General features: G+C 42.3%; 1 protein-coding gene across 2 annotated transcripts in view; it reads right to left on the bottom strand.

Annotated features, from left to right (window-relative positions):
- LHFPL6 (LHFPL tetraspan subfamily member 6) overlaps positions 1-18,474 on the bottom strand; it is a 144,173-nt gene that overhangs the window by 121,844 nt on the left and 3,855 nt on the right. The window lies entirely within an intron of this gene.

Below are 18,474 nucleotides of genomic sequence, written 5' to 3'. Positions count from 1 at the left end.
TCAGAAAATTAAAATAATCAAGAAAACAATAAAGTGAAGTATTAAACTAAAAATATCAAATATATGTGACACACGCATAATAGGCAACAGGTACAAATTCATTCTGACTCACTCTTCCCACATACAAATGCAAATTCTCTCTGTGTCCTCTGTTAACTGCATGTGCCAATTAATCTTGCAATCACATTATCACAAAACTCTGTTGTTTGGCACTTTTTCTTATTTCACAGCACATAAAGGAGCTGCCCCAGTTCTTCACGGGCACAACTCCATAGAGACCCCATCACCAGGACATGCCAGAGGGTCACTTTAGCTGTGTTAGATCTTGCCTGACAGGCTCAGCTATACAGGATTTCCTGCAATTTTTGCAGTGAGGTGTATCAGCGCCTTGGTTCTTCAGGTGTCAGACGTAGACCTCAAGTCACCATGCCACACAGTGTATCGAGGTCCCACTCCTACAAACAGTAAAATTTCCATCAACATCCAAGGTCTGCTGTTCCCTACTAGGTGCCCCAGGTGCAGACACCAAGCCATGGCAATCAATCGTGCTGCCATGCTCCTCACACAAGAAACTTTTGGGTGGTACAGGAGCTGTCAACCTGGCTGTGGGCACCTGCGTTTTCCTGCTGCTCCCCAAAATGCTATAAGGGAGAAAGTTTGCTTCCCTTTGTGCTGGCAGGGAGATATGAGGGCATATTTCAATGAGATTGTTCACCCTTGGCTGAGGTACCCAGCTAGGCATCCCTTCTGAAATCAGAAGATATGAAAGAAAGAAAAACTTCTCAGATGCCTCCAGCTTGAAGGTTAAAATGCAGGAAGACAGTGGGGAGGCGGGGAGCTTTTGTGCGATGTGTTGTACCTATGTTCCCCTAACACAGGTATATCTCAAGAGTAGTTAAGAACATGTAGGGTTTGAAGTAGGTGCAGTGCCAACCTAAAAGGCATGTTCAGTTCACCGCTGTCCTTAAAAGTTTCCTTCCTTGTGAATATGTTGTGTAGCCTGCTGCAAAGTACTGTTTGTTCAGTGCCATGTAATCTGCAGAGCTATTAATTGCTTGCATGAAAGATCCAGTTAGAAATTGTGGCATAACACCCTAATAACTATTTTGAAAGAATACATAATCCACATTTCATTAATCTTCTAAATACATATTTGCACAACAGATTAAAAGTGCAGGAATTATGTATTTTACATATGCAAAAGATGACCACATAATGGCTCCATGAGATCTTTGATCTAAAATCCCCTCTCTGATCTGTGTTGCAGAGCTATTCCTTGCTTTTTTGTTTGTTTGTTTGTTTGTTTGTTTGTTTGCTTTTCTGGCCAGAAGCATACAGGATTATTGGTCTTTGTAGGCAGGGAGAACAGAATGACCTTAACAAAACCCATCAAACACAACAAAGCAGCTCTAACCTACAAATCTATCACTGGAAAATTTTACATTTTTTACAATGGTTTTTCAGTGGGTTTCAGCCTGTGACCCAAGACCATGGACCTTTTTGAGGGGTCCACGAAAGGTAACTAAGCACAGCAAGCTTAACCATGCCTTTCAGCAGTCTAGGGAGTCAACCAGTCAGCAAAGGTTGAAAACCAGTCATCTAAACAAGCGTATATAATCTTTGTACATAAAAGAAGCTATGACCTCTTTTGAACCATGGAATACCATTTATTATTACAAGAAGAGCTTCACAAAGAAAAGAAAATTAGCTGTGTCTTTCAGTTAGGACATGCCTCCTGCGCAACTAGACTAAAAAAAGCCATTTAATTATGGCAGCAAGGAGCTCAACAGGGTAAATTGCCTTGAGAAACAGTGTGTGTTAGCTTGTGACCAACACTGTTTGCACAGTCACTCATCAGCTCAGGCTGCACACACTGTAAGTTTCTGTCTGCCTCAAAAATGCCAGGCAGATAATCCTGTACTCATAACTTAGTGTAAGGAACAGGCATGTTATTACATCTGTATATTTTAGTAGTGTTTCCATATGGCAACTGTTTCAGTGGCTGCTCATAAGCCTAAGACTTGGAAGGCCTCTACTCAATATTTCTTTAAACGTAAGTTTTCTATGCTATCTTCAGTAAGTTTCTAGCCTCCTATCTGTAAATGGAAATAATATGACTTGCATCTGTGCTAAGAGACACTGTGAAGATAACGATTTTATGGAAAGGTACTTTTATAACTTAGAATATTGAATTCTGTCATTCAATTTTGCCAGAGGTGACATGAAATTGTATAACCAAATGGTGAAGAAAAAAAAAAACAATTATGCAGTTTTAAGCTCCCTCAAATCTTCCTTTTTTTGCTATCCTGTTTTGCCCTCATTATCTGTCTCAAAGACTGACTAGCTCTGTTAAAGACGCACCTGCCTTCTCAGTTTTACTTGTGAGTATTTGGAGACAGGCTGCAATGAAAAATCTGATTGTAACTTGTGAATTCACATTTAAACCTGTTGAGACTGTAGGCATGTGTCAACATTTGGTTTCCATTCTCATTTATGTACTGTTCAAGATTGCTGAAAACCACGCCACCTCTCCCTTTGGTTTACAGCAGTCCCACTCTGTTTTCAAAGTTAACTTGTATTCCCGATCTGGAAACAGCACCTCTCACCACCTGTTTGCAAGACAGAAGACTGTCCTTGTGTCTTTAGAGGTTAAGAAAAAATCTCTGAATTTTTAAATAGAATCTGAGCAGTCTGGATTTAAATGGGAACAACCACTAGCACGATGACTAAGGAATGCTGGATATGGCATAACGTACTTCAAAGAGCGTCCTGGGAGGAAAGGGGGAAAATGTGAAGAGGAATCAAAGAGATTTCATGAGAGAGACATGAATGGTTTCCAGGTGCAAGATCAAATCCAGGTCGCTGTGCCAGTGGATCAGTACATAGCTCACCATGTACCAAATTCAGAGGTAAATGGAAGTAGTGGGGGCTGTTATACTCTTGCTAAAGTCTAAAATAAGACAACTTTCACAATGAGTAAGCAGAAAAATACAAAAAATTAGGGGAAAGGAACTAATACAGTCCAACCCCTCTTCCATCCCAAACTTCTTGCCCTCCTAGGTCTTCTCTAGCTACCTTGGTGTTAGTGTTTGGAGTGGCAGCTGATTCTGTGCAGATCCTCTTTATTTACTTTTGTAAACTGGATGGTCTCTTCCAGACCGAAAATATGGAAAAAGATTTGCGGTTTCAGAACTGATTTAACAATCAGCTTATGCTCCCTCTCCACCTAAAAATGCTGGCCAGCTCCACCACACCCAGAAGCGCTACACTGCCTTTCTCTTGGGAAACATGGAGACCCATCTACAGGCACATAGTTCACCATATCTTTCTACAGATACCAGGTGTTATTAAAACAAAACTATTGCTTATCCCTCATTTAGGGTTTTATTTTACAGAACAAATAAAAAGCACAGTTTCTTAAAAGGCATAGTATTTGATCTGATGCTTTTCAAACTGGATCCTAACAGCCTTCATTGAGGCTGAATTAAGGCTTTTGAAATGCATAGAGACTATCGCTGAGCTATTTAAAAAAAAGATAAACAACAAAAAAAAACACTCTCCATGACAAATTCATTCCGCTTTCTTATTTTTACTACAAAGACAGACAGCCATAGAGCCTAAAATCGCAACCAAGTATAAATTTTGACTATTCTCCTGAGGGCCATTGAAATGAAAGCATTTGCTTGCTGAGCCTCATTGACTGAAAAACATCTTGACTGGGTACATTTAAAAATGCTGCTTATCTGAACTGTTTCAAGAGATTAGTTTGCATATTTAATATGTTAATGTTTCACAAATAAGAAGATTTCCAAATTACTTATTACAGGACATATAACTCAGCAGAGCCCTGAGTCATTTAAGCTGGTACCTTAGTCAGTAAATGCCAGCTACACCATTGCACACCACCGCAGAGTCTGTATGTGGCAGTAGGCCAGTTTTGCAGATCCTCTTCCAAAATCCAGGTTAGATTCTGTCTTTCAGCAGGCTATTTCTCAGTGGTTTATATTTTCACTGTCACCAGCATGTCAGTAAGACTGCATATCTTTTGAGCTCTGATTAATTTTGCCTTGACACTATTGAAATGCCAAGTATAAACTTTAACTCAGGTTCAGAAATGTTAATCAGTTTTGAAATATCCATAGATTGCATATATATCAAGGCCTGTAAATACTCAGAGACACCTGTCAGGTTCTGCATGGCATTAGCAGGTTTTTTTCTTTCTAGCTGAAGGCCCACCAATTCAGGTGTTCATCAGCACTGATAATGATATATATCATCCTGAAAGAAAAGGACTTAGTCTTGTATTAAAGTCTTCTAAGATATAAAATATTAAGATATATCACTTCCAGGATTTACATTTACTTGCATTCTCAAATAATCTTTTGATTATTTACTCTTTCAGAGCTGCCACTGGCCACATTGGTAAAACATTTCTGTACATATTGATGTCTAAAATAATCCTATGTATCAGATATCTGCATAATTAGATTATAATCATAATATGATTGTTGTGGTTTAAACCTCTACCACTACTCTAGGTATAAAATTTATAGGAATCTCCAGACTTCAGGATAGAAACTAATTGTTAATTATGTGAAAGAGTAAGAAACTTCCCCCAGAGCAATTTTATTGCTAAACAGTCTGCTGTATTAGGTCTGCTACTTATACTGGAGCATTTTGTACTGGAAACGCCAAGTAAAGATCCTGAACTTCATGTCCTCATACTAAGACAAAGAATAATCTGTATTCTTACATTCAGCTTACTAGGAAAAAAAGCTCACAGAAACTATTCGTTACCCCTTCATCCATAAACCAATGTACTCAGCCAACCTGGAAAAAACAAGCAAGACTTCAGTCCGTAGCCAGAGGTCCATGGACTGAAACTGTGCTCTGGAAAGATGTTTTCCATCCCCAGAAGAAAGGGTGAGGCCACCTTTTCCAGTCAGATCTGAGCCAGGGCTGATTTCAGCAGCACCATGCCGATTTGCTCTGGCTGCGTACCAGGCTCGCTGTTCAGAAGTGGCACCTGGAGCACACAGCGCTTGCGGCAGCCACTGCCCTCTGGAGACACAGGGAATGTTTGGAGACACTGCTAGCAAGACATCCTGGGATGTAAACTACAGTCAGTCTATCCACTAAAAAGATGTTACGTTTGTGTATGCATAGGGCTGACCAGTCCCATCCCATGGGAAACCTCCAAAGAAGAGGGGCTCCTTGAGGAAAATCCTCAGCGGGTGTTCTCCCACCAGGAGCTACAGAGCACAAAGGTCCCTCCTGCAAAGGAGGTGGGGAGCTGTCCATAACCTTCAGCTTTCCTGAGACGTTTAAGGAAAACCTGAGGTGTTTAAGGACGCTCAAGACTGTGTGCATTTGGAAATATTTTGTCTACGAAGGTACTACAGAGACCTTAGGGTAGACAAAAGCAAGACACTCCATTAGTTAAACTGAAAGGACTTGAACTAATACCTTCTAAAGGACATAAGGAAAAGTTTCATCAATCAGAAGTCTCACTCTGAAAATGATTTATGGTCTCCCAAGCCTGGCTGTTCTTGGCTTGCAAAGGCAAAGGTCTATCAGTCTCTGAGCTATCCCTAAATGCGGAGCTCACTTTTAAGAACTTTTAAGCTTCACTTTCAATTAATTTTTAATAAGGTACTTCTTAAAATTTTACTGACAAACTATAACAGATTATTTTTGGATGTTCGGATTATCCCAGCAGAATGAAAAAGGGCCAGCATTTCAGAAGGGCTGGCACTCTGCAAATAAAGGCCTTTTAGAGTGCACCTCAAAACCACTTATACTTACACAAAGTCACTTATAATTGCACAAATCTGCCCGGCATCCGCGTTAGACACAGACTTGAGAAAACGCTGCTCTGCGCTGGGGAGGAGGTAGCAGTGATGTGAACAAGAGATGCAAGATCCATGCTGGGGTGCTTGCGTTCCGTCACCCCACCTGAGTATCAGATACTAAAAGGAAAACAATCATGTTTGCTCTCTGCATTCCTGCACTCACACACACACACATACTTTCCTAACAAATCAGCTTCCTCATCTGTTTTTGAAAAGAAAACTCACATAGACTTGCTAAGCAGCCTGGTTTGCGGAAGGCCTGTCTCACAACCTTGGGTTGTCAATCCAGCAGCAGTCCACTAGCTCTGCTTTTAAAATAAAGCTGTGATTAGCCTGAAGAAAATAAAATTTGCCTCTTACAGCAAGCAGTTAAAAAACTGCACTTTTGACAGTCTTCAATGATACCACCAGAGAAGGAAGGGAAGCAGCTCCTTTTTATCATCACATGTGAAAAACACTTGCAAGCTGACCTGGCTTCCCGTATATTAGTTTTCTACACAGCTTTGCAATGGTGTCTTCCCCCACCTGCTCTGCCAAATTACTATGGTACAAGTGCTTCGCAAAAAAAGCACAATTGCTTGAAATTACACTAGAGTCAAATGTTGATAAAAAGGTGTCACAGAGGGAATGAAAACTAACTGCTGTGAAATTTAATGAAACCCACTGTGTGCCAAGGCCACAGGCAGCCAAATAGAATTTAAAAAGGTGCCAAGCAGGGAAGCTTGTAATCAGACTAGCCACTATGTTAGATGAGATAAGCAGAATGACTTTTCTCTATCACGAGATCAAAACAGACTGCAATTCTTATGCATGAGATGAAAAGTTACAGTATTTATCCTCTCAGCTTCCTGTGTTCTTAGCACCGGATCTCCGGCTTAGTGGCCTGAAATGCAATTTGCCATCTCCAGCGTAAGGCTTGTCCCAGCCCTCGCAGGTCACCGAGCTCTTTCCTGACACAGTTTTTATTGCAAATTGTTATGGAAAAGAGGAACAAGCTAAACAGAGTTGTGAATGGCTCAGCATAAAATATCGTCAGACATGGTGTCCCCTTCCGCAGCCTGAGGGATGAATTGAAGTCAACGGAGAAGAATAGGAAATAGAAGATAACGCTAATGTAGGAGAAGAAGGAAGCAATGGACTCTGTTCAACAGACAGCTCAGTGCTCACAAGGAGAATGGCTTCCAAAGCATCACTCCACTGTAGCCTGTTAAGAAATCATTTTACTCTTTAATTATGATAACAGTGTTATTTTGAAACAATGTTAAGAAAAGCCTGACCTCACAAACAGAACTGTGCTTGTATTCATTTATGGGAGTAATTCCTCGAACTCTGGTTGAGGACAAGGGACATAAAGGCTGTGCAGCCCATCTTTGTTTGAAATAGCTTCAGCTACATTCATTATTTCAGTGGCTTGGGGAGTTATCAGTAGGTTGGGGGACAGATAGGAAGGGCACATTGGTATTTGCCTTGGCCCTGGGCCACACAGAGAGGCTCGGGGTCTGTATCTTTGCCTTGGGCCACACAGAGAGGCTCGAGGTCTGTATCTTTGCCTCACTGATGGGTTTCAGCATCGCAACCTGCTCAAACTTGCAGCCTGGCGTGAAAAGCCAGATTCTGCTCTTGCTGGTCTGCCGGTGATCCTGGAATACTTTCCAGACAGAAAGTTTCTAGTTGGAGAGGAGATTTCCAGTACTGAACAAAGCTCTCCAAAGCCAGCCATTGGGTTTGTTGTAAAAGGACTTCTCGTAAAAATGTCCTGACTTTTATGACAACCTCTTGATTTTGCAGAACGCGCCTGTAATGGTTTGGGGGTTTGTCTTGGCTGTAAAGAGCTTTATCCCGGTATTTAGTGCCATTCATCACGTTTTTACTGCCGTGCCAGAAAAAGGACTTGAAAACTAAGAGAATTCCTTGAAATCTAAAACATGCTACAGCACAGAAGTCTTAAGTTTTGTATTTTCCTGCATGTAACCCACACAACATCTGAAAGACCCTCTGCAAGTCAGCAGTAGCAGAGGATACGTACTTCTGCAGGTATGGCAAGTGGAGCTTTACAAGGAGGTGAAGCTCCTGTCCCCTCACAGCCTCCTCCTGTCCCTTCCACCTGCTTCCTTCCCCACACAGCACCCTGCTCTCCTTGGCCAGGTTTGCCTACTGTGACCCTGGCCTCTGACTGCTCCCACCTCTGCCCATACTGTTCTGAGGATGCTGTGGAAGTAGAAGAGCTTTTAGAGGCGTGCAGGTTGTCTGAAGAGGAAACTACCCATGAAAGTAATACACTTGTCATTTGTTACTAAGCCAACATTTAGAGGTCTCCTTTTACTTACTCCTCTACAAAGTGCACAAGAAATTAGTCAGCATCAGTTCTTACTGTATTAAAAATGCAGTAAACTCAAAGCACCCTCAGTTTGCCAGTTTGTTTCAGTTGGGACTTCTTTGGAGCGGCAACTGTCTCTGTCTCTTCCCCCAGCACGATGGATTTCTAGAATTTCCTACATTATAACAACAACCACCATAACAAAAGCAACACTGTACAACTGAGGATGTTTGTACAAATTTGCCAGGCAGATGTACTAATCTCCAAACGACATTTAAAGCTCATAGTCATGCAGCAGCACCTGGGCTGAGTCAGAGCAAATACACAGAAGTGTACAGAAGTATGAAGAAATTTCTTCTCACACATACACTCACAAAGATCCTTCAACATCATGCTAGCCCAGTTTCTACAGATTCCCAAAACTAAGCACTTTTTAGTGTGTCCTGGTAACCCTTCCCAGTAACTGGCATTCAGCTGTATTGTGCCTAACCTGAATTGCTTGTGATGTTCTCAATACCAAGTTCATTCTGATTTAAAATAAAAATTAAAAAAAAAAAAAAGTATTCATAAATAGGCTTTCAGTCAGCTGCAGACTCAGACAAAAGCCTGAATTTGTGCAGAAGTCAGGCAGCGCACTCCTCAGAAGCCATAAGGCTATTTCTTACACTCCACTATGTTAGCAGGTTTCATATCCTTCCACAGGGTGCTGTATTTCAGAAGTAGCTTTTGTTATTCAAGATTGATCATTCATGACTTTATCTCAAATCCTTTCTCCTCAATGCAAGGGACAAACTCCATATCCCTTCACATTTATTAGAAAACCATTCTTCTCAAATCAACAATACCACTTTATATTACAAAGGCATCTTTAATGGGAGACAATGCAAGACAACTGAACTATCAGATTGCAAAGGAAAGGGTCAAATCTTTACATTACTACAGAAACGATACGGTATTTATCAGAACACCGCATTTTCTGCTTCATTCTCTCGAGCCTTTTGGATCATGTTACAAGATAAAAACAACAATAATTTGTAATAGGTAATTGTTTAGGCTTTCTTTCATTAACATTTTCTTAATATTCCTACAAACTGCTGCCAAGCTTACCTAAAAGTCTGATAGCCCAGTAAAGATTTTTACCCGCAAATCAATTAAAAATAGTCAGTTCTCATGAAAGACTGAGGTTTATCAGGCTTATGCAGGAAAACCTGGACTCAGCTCAAGGTACAGCAACCCCCTCAAGAAACAGTTTTGTTCTAAGGTGTTAGTCCTGCTGCAATTAATATTCCGTACCCAGGGAATTAGGTAGGATCTGGCATCCCGTGAAGGTCTCTGCACTGCTACACAGCAGCAACCTCCTCCAAATCCCACTAGTCACAATGAGTAGCAACAGCACTGAGCTCCAGATCCTGCCCTCCCCTGGGTCCCATGGAGGAATATTGCTGTTGATTTCAGTAGGTTGGGCTCTAAGGAAAAGCCAGTCTGGAGGAAAAAAAGATCTGTCTCTGTTCTCAGATGTACCTGTGACATCAGGGGACTGACAGTGGAACAAACAATGTAAATGAGATCTAATCATCAAGCCTAGTGAATTAGCCTTATCACCAGCATTGTCAGGGTGCACTGACCATGCCCAGTTTTTCATGCCTAAGAAGATACAGGACAGCTACTAGAAGGGATCTGTCAAATGCAATATTGCCCCTCTAAACTGGTATGTCTCATGGGGGCAAAGTCATCCCAAGACCAAGGAGAGGATGTCCTTCTTGGTGCTCAGTGACTTAAGGCCATCTCCACATGGTCTGAATGCCACTTAGGACCTTGCACTTGGGCAACATAAAAAGCTTAACATCACTGAAGTCAACAAAGGTATTCTACAGAGCCAAAGGAAGTCCTTGAGCAGGGAGCCAACCAACATGATGGCCACCACAAGGCATGCAGTTGTGGGTGGAGTTTTGGTTATACAAATACATCCCATGTTTCTTAATTACACCGTGCTCCTTCCTAACTGCTCACTGCATGGAAACAATACCCTGGTTGCCCTCAAGTTATACACCTGACTTCACTGAAATGATGAAGGAGATGATTGATTGAAAACTGTCTTATTTTATTTTATAAAGCCAAAGTTGAAGAGCTTAGAAGGTAAAAATGTGTATTGGAGAAGTAAAAGGATATCAGCAAGAAAAGGAAAATGCAGGTTGAATATTGTGAAAAAAATCCAAGTGGAATGCCTAGCAAGCTGAGTTTCCTGAGAGAAGTGAGAAAAAAAAAACACATTACATAGACATTTAACACCAGACTGGACAAAATCCTGGAAAAAATACACCATTGGGAACAATCCTGTCCTGTTTGTAGGGCATATGACCTCATCTGCACTGGAAAATACTGAAACATTTGATGCCTAAATGAAGTTCCCAAAGATACTCAAATATCTCATGGAGCTCAAGAAGCCAAACAAGTCAGATCTTTCAATGCAGAAACAAAATTGCTAACTCCAACCCAGATTCTGCTCTAATCAACACAAATGCAGAGGATCTGAAGTGAAGTAACTCTGAATTACTTTGACTCTACACAAGCAAAATAGATTATTTGCTCCCCTGTCTCATGTTTTCTGAAGTTTCATTAGGTTATGCAAGCAAAGCCTTTTGAAATGAAAAGCATCACAGAAGTGCTGAGCATCATTGTTCCTTTCTAATAGGAGAGGAAAAAAAGCAAGAAGCCTGTACTTCATTCTACAGATAAATAAAACAGCACTCCAGGACTTCTTCAGATCAAAAATTCTGTTCTCAGTGCAAAATTCTGCTTAAACCCAACACAGCTGCAGCAATATTCAAAACATCACTTTTATATTCAACATCAATAGGAAAACAGAGAGAAGTAAAGAGATTCTTCCCAATACTTTAGCAGCATCTTTTATTTTTCCTAATACATCAGCATTTCCATTTTAAATGTGCTTCTAAGGCACCTAAAATCTAACTTGCAGAATTTGCTCCAGGCTGAAACTCTGAGTGGCATTTTTTCCTCTGTATTTAGCTGAAATTTATAGTAGGAGTAAATATAATTGAAAAAACAAAACTGAATGTATGTTTCAAAGCACAATTCCATATAAACAGGCTAGTTCACTCTGGTAGCTCTTCAAGAAGAAACTCAGCCTTGGAACCGCACCCAATTTAGGCTAATGTTGGAATCAAATAATCTTACCTCTAGGATAGAAATATTGATGTCATTTGTACTGTCACTGACTTCAAAGGACACACAAAAATTTGCAGCCCGTAAGGGCCCTGCTGCTTTGTTAGTAAGATTTTGAAACACTAGAAGAGTCAAGATATCTCAAGTGGTTGGAGACAGAAAAAAAAAAACAAAGACAGCTGAGTATGAAGGCTACTCTCTGCATCATTTGTCTTCTTCAAGTTGCATCTCCACTATTTCAACAGCGTTACAACTCCCTGCTTGCTCTGTGCTGCTCGCGACCTTGCTAGCAGAGATGACCTCCTCAGAGCTACTGATTCTGCACTTTATGACCAGTAATGTTTATTACTGATTCTTCCTCGCTAACCTGCTTCGTTAAAATGGTTGGTGTTAGCTTAAATAGTAAATCCTTGCTAATTCTGGTCTCCTTCAGCGGGACTCCTTTGGGAACAATCATACAAAAAGCTGTGCTGTTAGGTCTGTCGGGGCAGCAACCCTTAGCAGGGCTACAATGGGGATTTCTGCGAGCAAGGTGAAGGCCGTTATAGGAAACAGCATCCTCTCTTAAGAGCATGCAGAATCTAAGTCTGTACATTTTTCTTACCTATTTCAGATAAGCACCTACTAACTTTGGTTCTCCTCCAGTGAGATTTGGTGGCCCATGCATAGAGGAAAGATTCAAGCAACACAGGCTACATCTGATTAAGAGAGCAGGAATCTAAGTAATGTCATTTATAAACCGAGAGCAACAGAGGACATACATTGCACCAGTTCGGCTTTAGTCCTCAATTTGTCTTATGTTTTAACTCCTGTCTCAATACAGAGCAGCCATGTGCTACAAAATCTGTTAAAGATAACATCACTGTCTAAATTCCCTTGTTCTGAACATCTTCCCAAACAATAACACTTCCCTGCCTTACTCATCTGGACTCCAAACCTAAATCCAAGGATTTGACTCTGTGCTGTACCACAGTATGTGAAGGCACCTTGTAGTGCTAGGAAGCAGATACTGAACATCGGCACTAGCAGTCACAGGATGCAGTTTAGCAAGTCAAAGTCAAGCCAAAAAGGAATGAAGCTGCAAAACTATACACTGCACTTAATCTTTTGGTGGATGCCTATAGAAAACTGGAGAGGTAACTGGTGTGAAATATAGCAGCTAGGAAGCCGCTTCTATACAGGTTGTTCTCGTAAAGAAACCACAACATAGCACAGCTTAAATGGATTAAAGGCAAGCTAACCATTGGATCTTAAAAAAAAATATATATAATGATCCTCAGGAAAATGTAATTTTGCAATAATATATTCTTGGTGCTACAGTTTTAAAATTTGCATTAACGATCTGAAAGAAAAGCAGTCAGGGTAAGTCACCACTGGAACAGCTTATGAAGATCCTGCTTTTCTCAAAGTTAATTAAATTCACACTACAAGTTTTTTTCTTAGAGATATACCCTTGTTCAAACCAAAATTATATGAAGGCTGTCCTAGGACCCATGCTGCAGCAGACCTCAGACTAAATAACCACAGTGTTCTCTTCTGACCTTATTATTGCTCAATCTATGAGCCTATGACATGCCATGTAATCACTCACTAGCAACATTTAACAGTGCCATGTTCCTTGTTTGCTTTTCCTCTGTTACCTCCTGGTGATGCATCTGTTCCTTTTATATGCCCTTCATGCAGTGCCTTTACACATGCATGTATACACTGGATTAATACCTAGCCTGCAGTTTATCTTTGTGTAGGATGAGGATTGCCCTGCCACATGTCTACATGAGCACAGCAAAGTCACTGAAGCTTTGCATCTGACAAGAGGAAAGAGAGGAAGATGTGGCAAAACAGCCCTGAGCAGCTAACTTGTGGGTAAAAAAGCGCGTTTGGTTGGCAGAAGCAGATACCCCTCCCTAGCCTCTCCCCAAAAGTTACCCTTTTGAAAAATAGTTTAGGCTAAAGAGGATGAAAGAACTAAAAGGCTATTTTTGCATGGGTTTATGCCTGTTTTTTTTTCAGGTATAAATTTCAGGAGGAGTTGGGAAGAATGTGTATAGATGGGGGAAATGCACAAGATAGGCTTGGGAGAACTGCAGAAGAGTCTGAGGTAAGCATTTCCTCCCTGCAAGTTTCTTGGCCATCTCAGATCTTCCCTGTCCTCAGCAAGGCTCTTCTCAGTTACATTTTCTCCTTATAAGCAGAAAATGATCCTGACCTTAGTCTTCCAAGCAGAAAGCAGAGAGTCTCACTTCAGCTGTCAGACAAAGTAACGGTTACTGGTCACTGCCTGCAGTTTTTTTCCTCCAGCTCCACACAAACCTCTCCGAGGAGCTTCTAGTCCCTGTAGTTAACTGAAACTACCCTCACCAAAGCCCCCAATGACTCTTTCTTAGCCAGTCTCAGAACTGAGACTGCCTTCATTCTCCTTGACCCACATGTTGCCTTTGACTGCCAGCCACATTTCGTGAAAAATAACTTAGGTTCAGTGACTACATCTCTCCCAAGAGACTCCTCTTATTTCTTTAACTGTTTCCCCAAACATTTCCTTTGAGGGACAGCTTCTCTACATGGTCCCATAGTGCTATGAGTTAGTGCTCTTCCCTCCTCTCCCCCCTACATTTTAGACCTCGATGGTCTCACATGCAAAGTCAGATTCAGCCATTAATATGCTAACAACTTGCATATCTCCTTTGGATCTGTTTAAAAACTCTGGACCAAAATCTCAAAGGCTTTCTCTAAGATTTCCTCACAGACAACACAGAGCCACCACCCCACACTCAATGTTCTCCTCCTCTTGATGGAGCACTCTTCATTCTTCTGCCCTCCACACCAAGCAAACACTTGTTCTGAGCAGCCTACGGGTGATGGAAACTATAATGGCCACTATTGGCATGGGACACGTGGCAAAGGATTTTGCAGCAATTTTATGTGGTGTTGAGAGCTTTTTCCAGAAGGCCACATTTTTTTTTTCCTGAGATTAAATCAGAAGTTGTTAGGATCTGTGTCCCCTTTTTCTCAAATAATCAGATGCTCCTTTCATCACTCCTCCCTCCAATACAAAAGCTCTCCAGGTTTTCTAACCAGCAATTCAAGGAGCATAGTTTTGGGAGTTGCAGCACTCCCATGAGACACAAGGGAAACAAGACAGAGAAATGAGGAGAGGAAGAGAAGGTGCTGCTGAAAACTTAGTTAATTAACTGAAGGGAGCAGCAAAACTTGTGCTTTACTTGAGTACAAACAATGAGTGATCAGTACTAAAGATAACAGAGCAAACCACATGGCTACCCCCTAATCATGGAGAGGGATGACTTCCCACACACCACTCCAAATCAAGGCCAAAGTGTCAGGTTCAGAGAGGTGTCTAAGTCAGCAGGTTGTTTCATGCTCTGTTCCCTTGGACTTATACCCCTCTGAGTTTGGCTTAGCTGTCTAACACAGCCAAAGGGAGTTCTGAGCTAGTGCAGATTTCATCTATAATTCCTGCGCGCTGACCATTTTAATGAAAAGCTTTGCCTTGCCAGCATAACGCTCTTTAAATTGACCATCCTTGCAATACTTGTGTCTTTTGATCCACTGCCTCTCATAAAACCGGCTAACCTTTAAGTTCATTATGTTCTTAAAATTATTGCTATGTTCTTAAAATCATTGCTCTGCATTCAGAGAGAGAAACTCCTCACCAAATTAGTATGTCATATCTGAGCTACCTACCTGCAAATTTCTCGTCTCCCCATTTAAGTGGAATTGACTTGCCACGGCACAATGGAAAGAAGATCAATAATTACAGACTCCAATTTGCCATAGATTTGTTAAACTTCACTTCCTGCTGTCATGCCCTTAATAGTTATGGTCAAAGATGCATCTCTGCAATCTGTTCTAGCTACATTATATATGTCTTGGTCTTCCAAACACTCAAAGGAAACCAGCTGGAAACACTGCACTTACTGTTATGAGTGAAGACTGTATCCATCTACATAACTGTGCCCTCAAGAGGTTACAGACAGCATAACTTTCACCTCAGTTGTCAGTTCTTCAAAGCAATCCAAAACGTTCGTGAAGCATGTTCTGAGACACCGCAGAAGCAGCTTGCCGGCCATGGACTGCATACCACTGATGGCCACTGCAGAAATGGCTGGCCTTGGGGTCTTGGCTACTTCTTGTCGCCCACTACCAAATTGCCTTAGAAAAAGCTAAAAATAGCATTGTTTTTCATGGAAGCAATTGCTGTAATGGCTACAGAGCTGCCACGTGGTCATCCATGGGAAAGGAAGAGGTTCCCATAATTGCAAATGTGAGGAAAAGTCTATGATGCAATCTTCCTACTAGAAACAGAAACTCAGAGTGTATCATCCCAGAGTCACCTTATAATATATGTATGCTCTGTAGCCAGGATTATCTGAAATAGCAAATACAGACTAAGTACGTAAAATTAACCCATATCTAAAGACCCTTCTGACTCTGCGTGGATCTGCAGGTTCTGCCATTCAATTTTTATGAGAAGAGCAGATTTATGGTATAAGCACTCATGAATAATTCACTCCCCTGAGTTGCCACATACAACTTGGGGAAATCCCAGCTGTAAAACCTTGGCACCGTTTAGCTAATGCAAGCTGCACTACTTTTATACAGGTGTTATTCCATTGACCTACTTGGAGTCACTCCTCCTTCGCACTGCTAGAAGAAGAGGATCAGGCGGCTGTGAAGAGGTGGCAGAGAGGTTTGCTTCACAGCAGTAAAAATGCTTCCAGTGTTGAAGTAAGTTAGTTTTAGCAACCTTAGTGCTTTGGCTCACCACAGCTACAGGGGCTTGTACAACTCACCCACTCTCGGGCCTCCCATAATACTCCATTGTCAATTGGCATAGTTCCTCATCAAGTCCATGTTTTTAAATCATGTTGAGAAAATTACTTGGATCCTAGACTAATAGAACACCACTAAAGCCATAAACTAGCTCCACTGAGCATGTCTTCATGCTAGTTTCTAACTTCCAGAGAAATACAGTTTATTCCAACACTCATTCTCTGCCACTGGGGCTGGAGCCACAGCAAGGTGTTGGTGCAGGGGACTCAGACAAAAAGAAACAGAAAGTGAAACTGCCTAGCCATCTCCTTGCCCTAACACAGAGGATGAATTAATAGCATCACTCAATGGGCTGCTTATTTCCCCAGGCTTTTTCTTCATATAAAGATAGGAGGGTGTTCTTTTCCCCAATCAAAAAAGAAAATATTTGTGAGGGTTTTATTTGGTTAGATCTCCAAGTGGAGGCCAATTAAAATAACAATCACCATACTACCACTGAGCCATATTCAAAGCACACATTTTAGTATATAACTAAATTTACAACTGTAGTACAGGGAACTACGAGCTGGCATTCCCAGTTAGTAAATAAAGTGAACAGCTCATGGCCATCTTGACATAAAACAACCTAATAATTATAGTGCCTAAGTTAGACATCTGAATAAATGTAGTCGTGTCATTTAAACAATGAAGCTATACTGATTTATTGCAGCTAAGGATCTGACTAAGGATGTAAGGATCTGATCTTTACCCTAATATATCACTTCAGTTCATCCAAATTATTGGCTTTCACCACCTGGCCTCTCCCTTGTGTCCCCACAGTTAGCTTTTAAGCAGGTTAAGAAATAATGGGTTCTCACTTTGTTCATTTCTTACACACTTCCAGCTGTGCCGAGTGAAATGAGAGACAACCATAAAAGCCAGTAGAGGGGAAAATTAGACATGCTGTGGAACTAATTTCTGAACTGTAAGCAAAGTTGTTGGCAATTTTGATTTCATATCACAACTTCACATATCTTTGAATTGTCACAAGCACTACCTGCTCACACCCTTCCAGGTGGGATGGGAAGCTGCCTGCTCAGCTGGGACAAGCTCCAGGGGTGGCCACGGTGTGGTCTGAAGGGATCTCTCACCTCCTTGCACAGAAGCCACCATCCTGCCTCGGAGAAGGCTGCACACCTTCAGCCCACATCAGCGTCCCAGGGGTGCGGGGTTCCTCCCGCGTCCCCCAGCCGGCCGCCCACCGCTGGAGCTGCCGTGTTTGCTGGGGTGGCTGTAAGCAGACACAGGCACGGCCAGCCCCGCTCCATGAGCAGGCAGGGGAGCACCGCCACGAGAAAGGGGCCAAACGCAAATTAAAACCAGACAAGCCGAGCCAGCAGTTGGAAAGAGGGGAGTGGTTAAAGCACAAGCCTGTGATGGCTCTAAGTGAAAATAGCCAGACCAAGCTGGCTTGCAGAGTGTCACCGAACTGAAAATCCCCTCCACCTCCTGGCTGCCTGACTGGAATTGTATAATGGAGCAGGCTTCAAGAAGTAGCAGCTCCCAGCAGAGTTAACTCTCCAGCAGCTGCTGCACTTTCAAATTGTCAGGCAGATGAAACACAGGAATGCCTGTGGGTCGCAAAGCTGAGGGAAGGGTGAAGCGGTGGGGTCGGTTTGCTCTAAAGTGCAGAAACTACTCAAAAAATTGGCGGCAGGGCTCCCCGTAGCCAGGAGGGAGCTACACCGGCATCGCCTGGCTGGGGGCTTGGCCCGAGGTCCTTTCCTTGCCTCAGTTGTCTGCCCTGAGCTATACTGTAGCGTGGTTTTTGTCTTGTGCTTCCTTAGAGCTGCAGATTCGGGATGTATCCAGACTGCCCTTGCGGGGTGAGTTTCTGTTTGGAGGGGAGAGAGGTGGGGGTCCCGCTGTAGCCTGCTCCTCCATACCATGAGCCGGGACATCTGGCCAGGACCGGACACTGCAGGGCATCCGAAACGCTGGCACCTGCGCTGCCCCGGCACCAAAAGCTCAGGGAAACACATCCCCTTACGGGGGCGAGCACACGCAGGTGGTGGAGTGCTTGCGCCAGGCAAAAGTGAGTGCCACTGAGCCACATGTCACCAATGACAAGAGAGTGATGATTTACCGGGAAAACTGCCCTATAAAAAACACGCTTGAGGATCCTGTTTACTGTCTCGTACCCTTCAAATACTCCACAGTTACAAATACTCCATACAATTACAAGCTAAAAAAAGGAGGGGAGGTAATTCTCCCACGCACTGTCTAGCCCATAGACTCAACAAACCTGCGGCACCCTCAGCGGGCAGCGTGGGTCAGAGAGCCCAGTGTGGCTCC

The sequence above is a fragment of the Nipponia nippon genome, unplaced genomic scaffold, assembly GCF_047370975.1.
Source record: "Nipponia nippon isolate SJK-2023a ecotype South Korea unplaced genomic scaffold, ASM4737097v1 scaffold_2, whole genome shotgun sequence".
In the NCBI taxonomy this organism is placed as follows: Eukaryota; Metazoa; Chordata; class Aves; order Pelecaniformes; family Threskiornithidae; genus Nipponia; species Nipponia nippon.
Note: the sequence above shows the minus strand (reverse complement) of the source record. Positions and strands in the feature narration are given on the sequence as shown.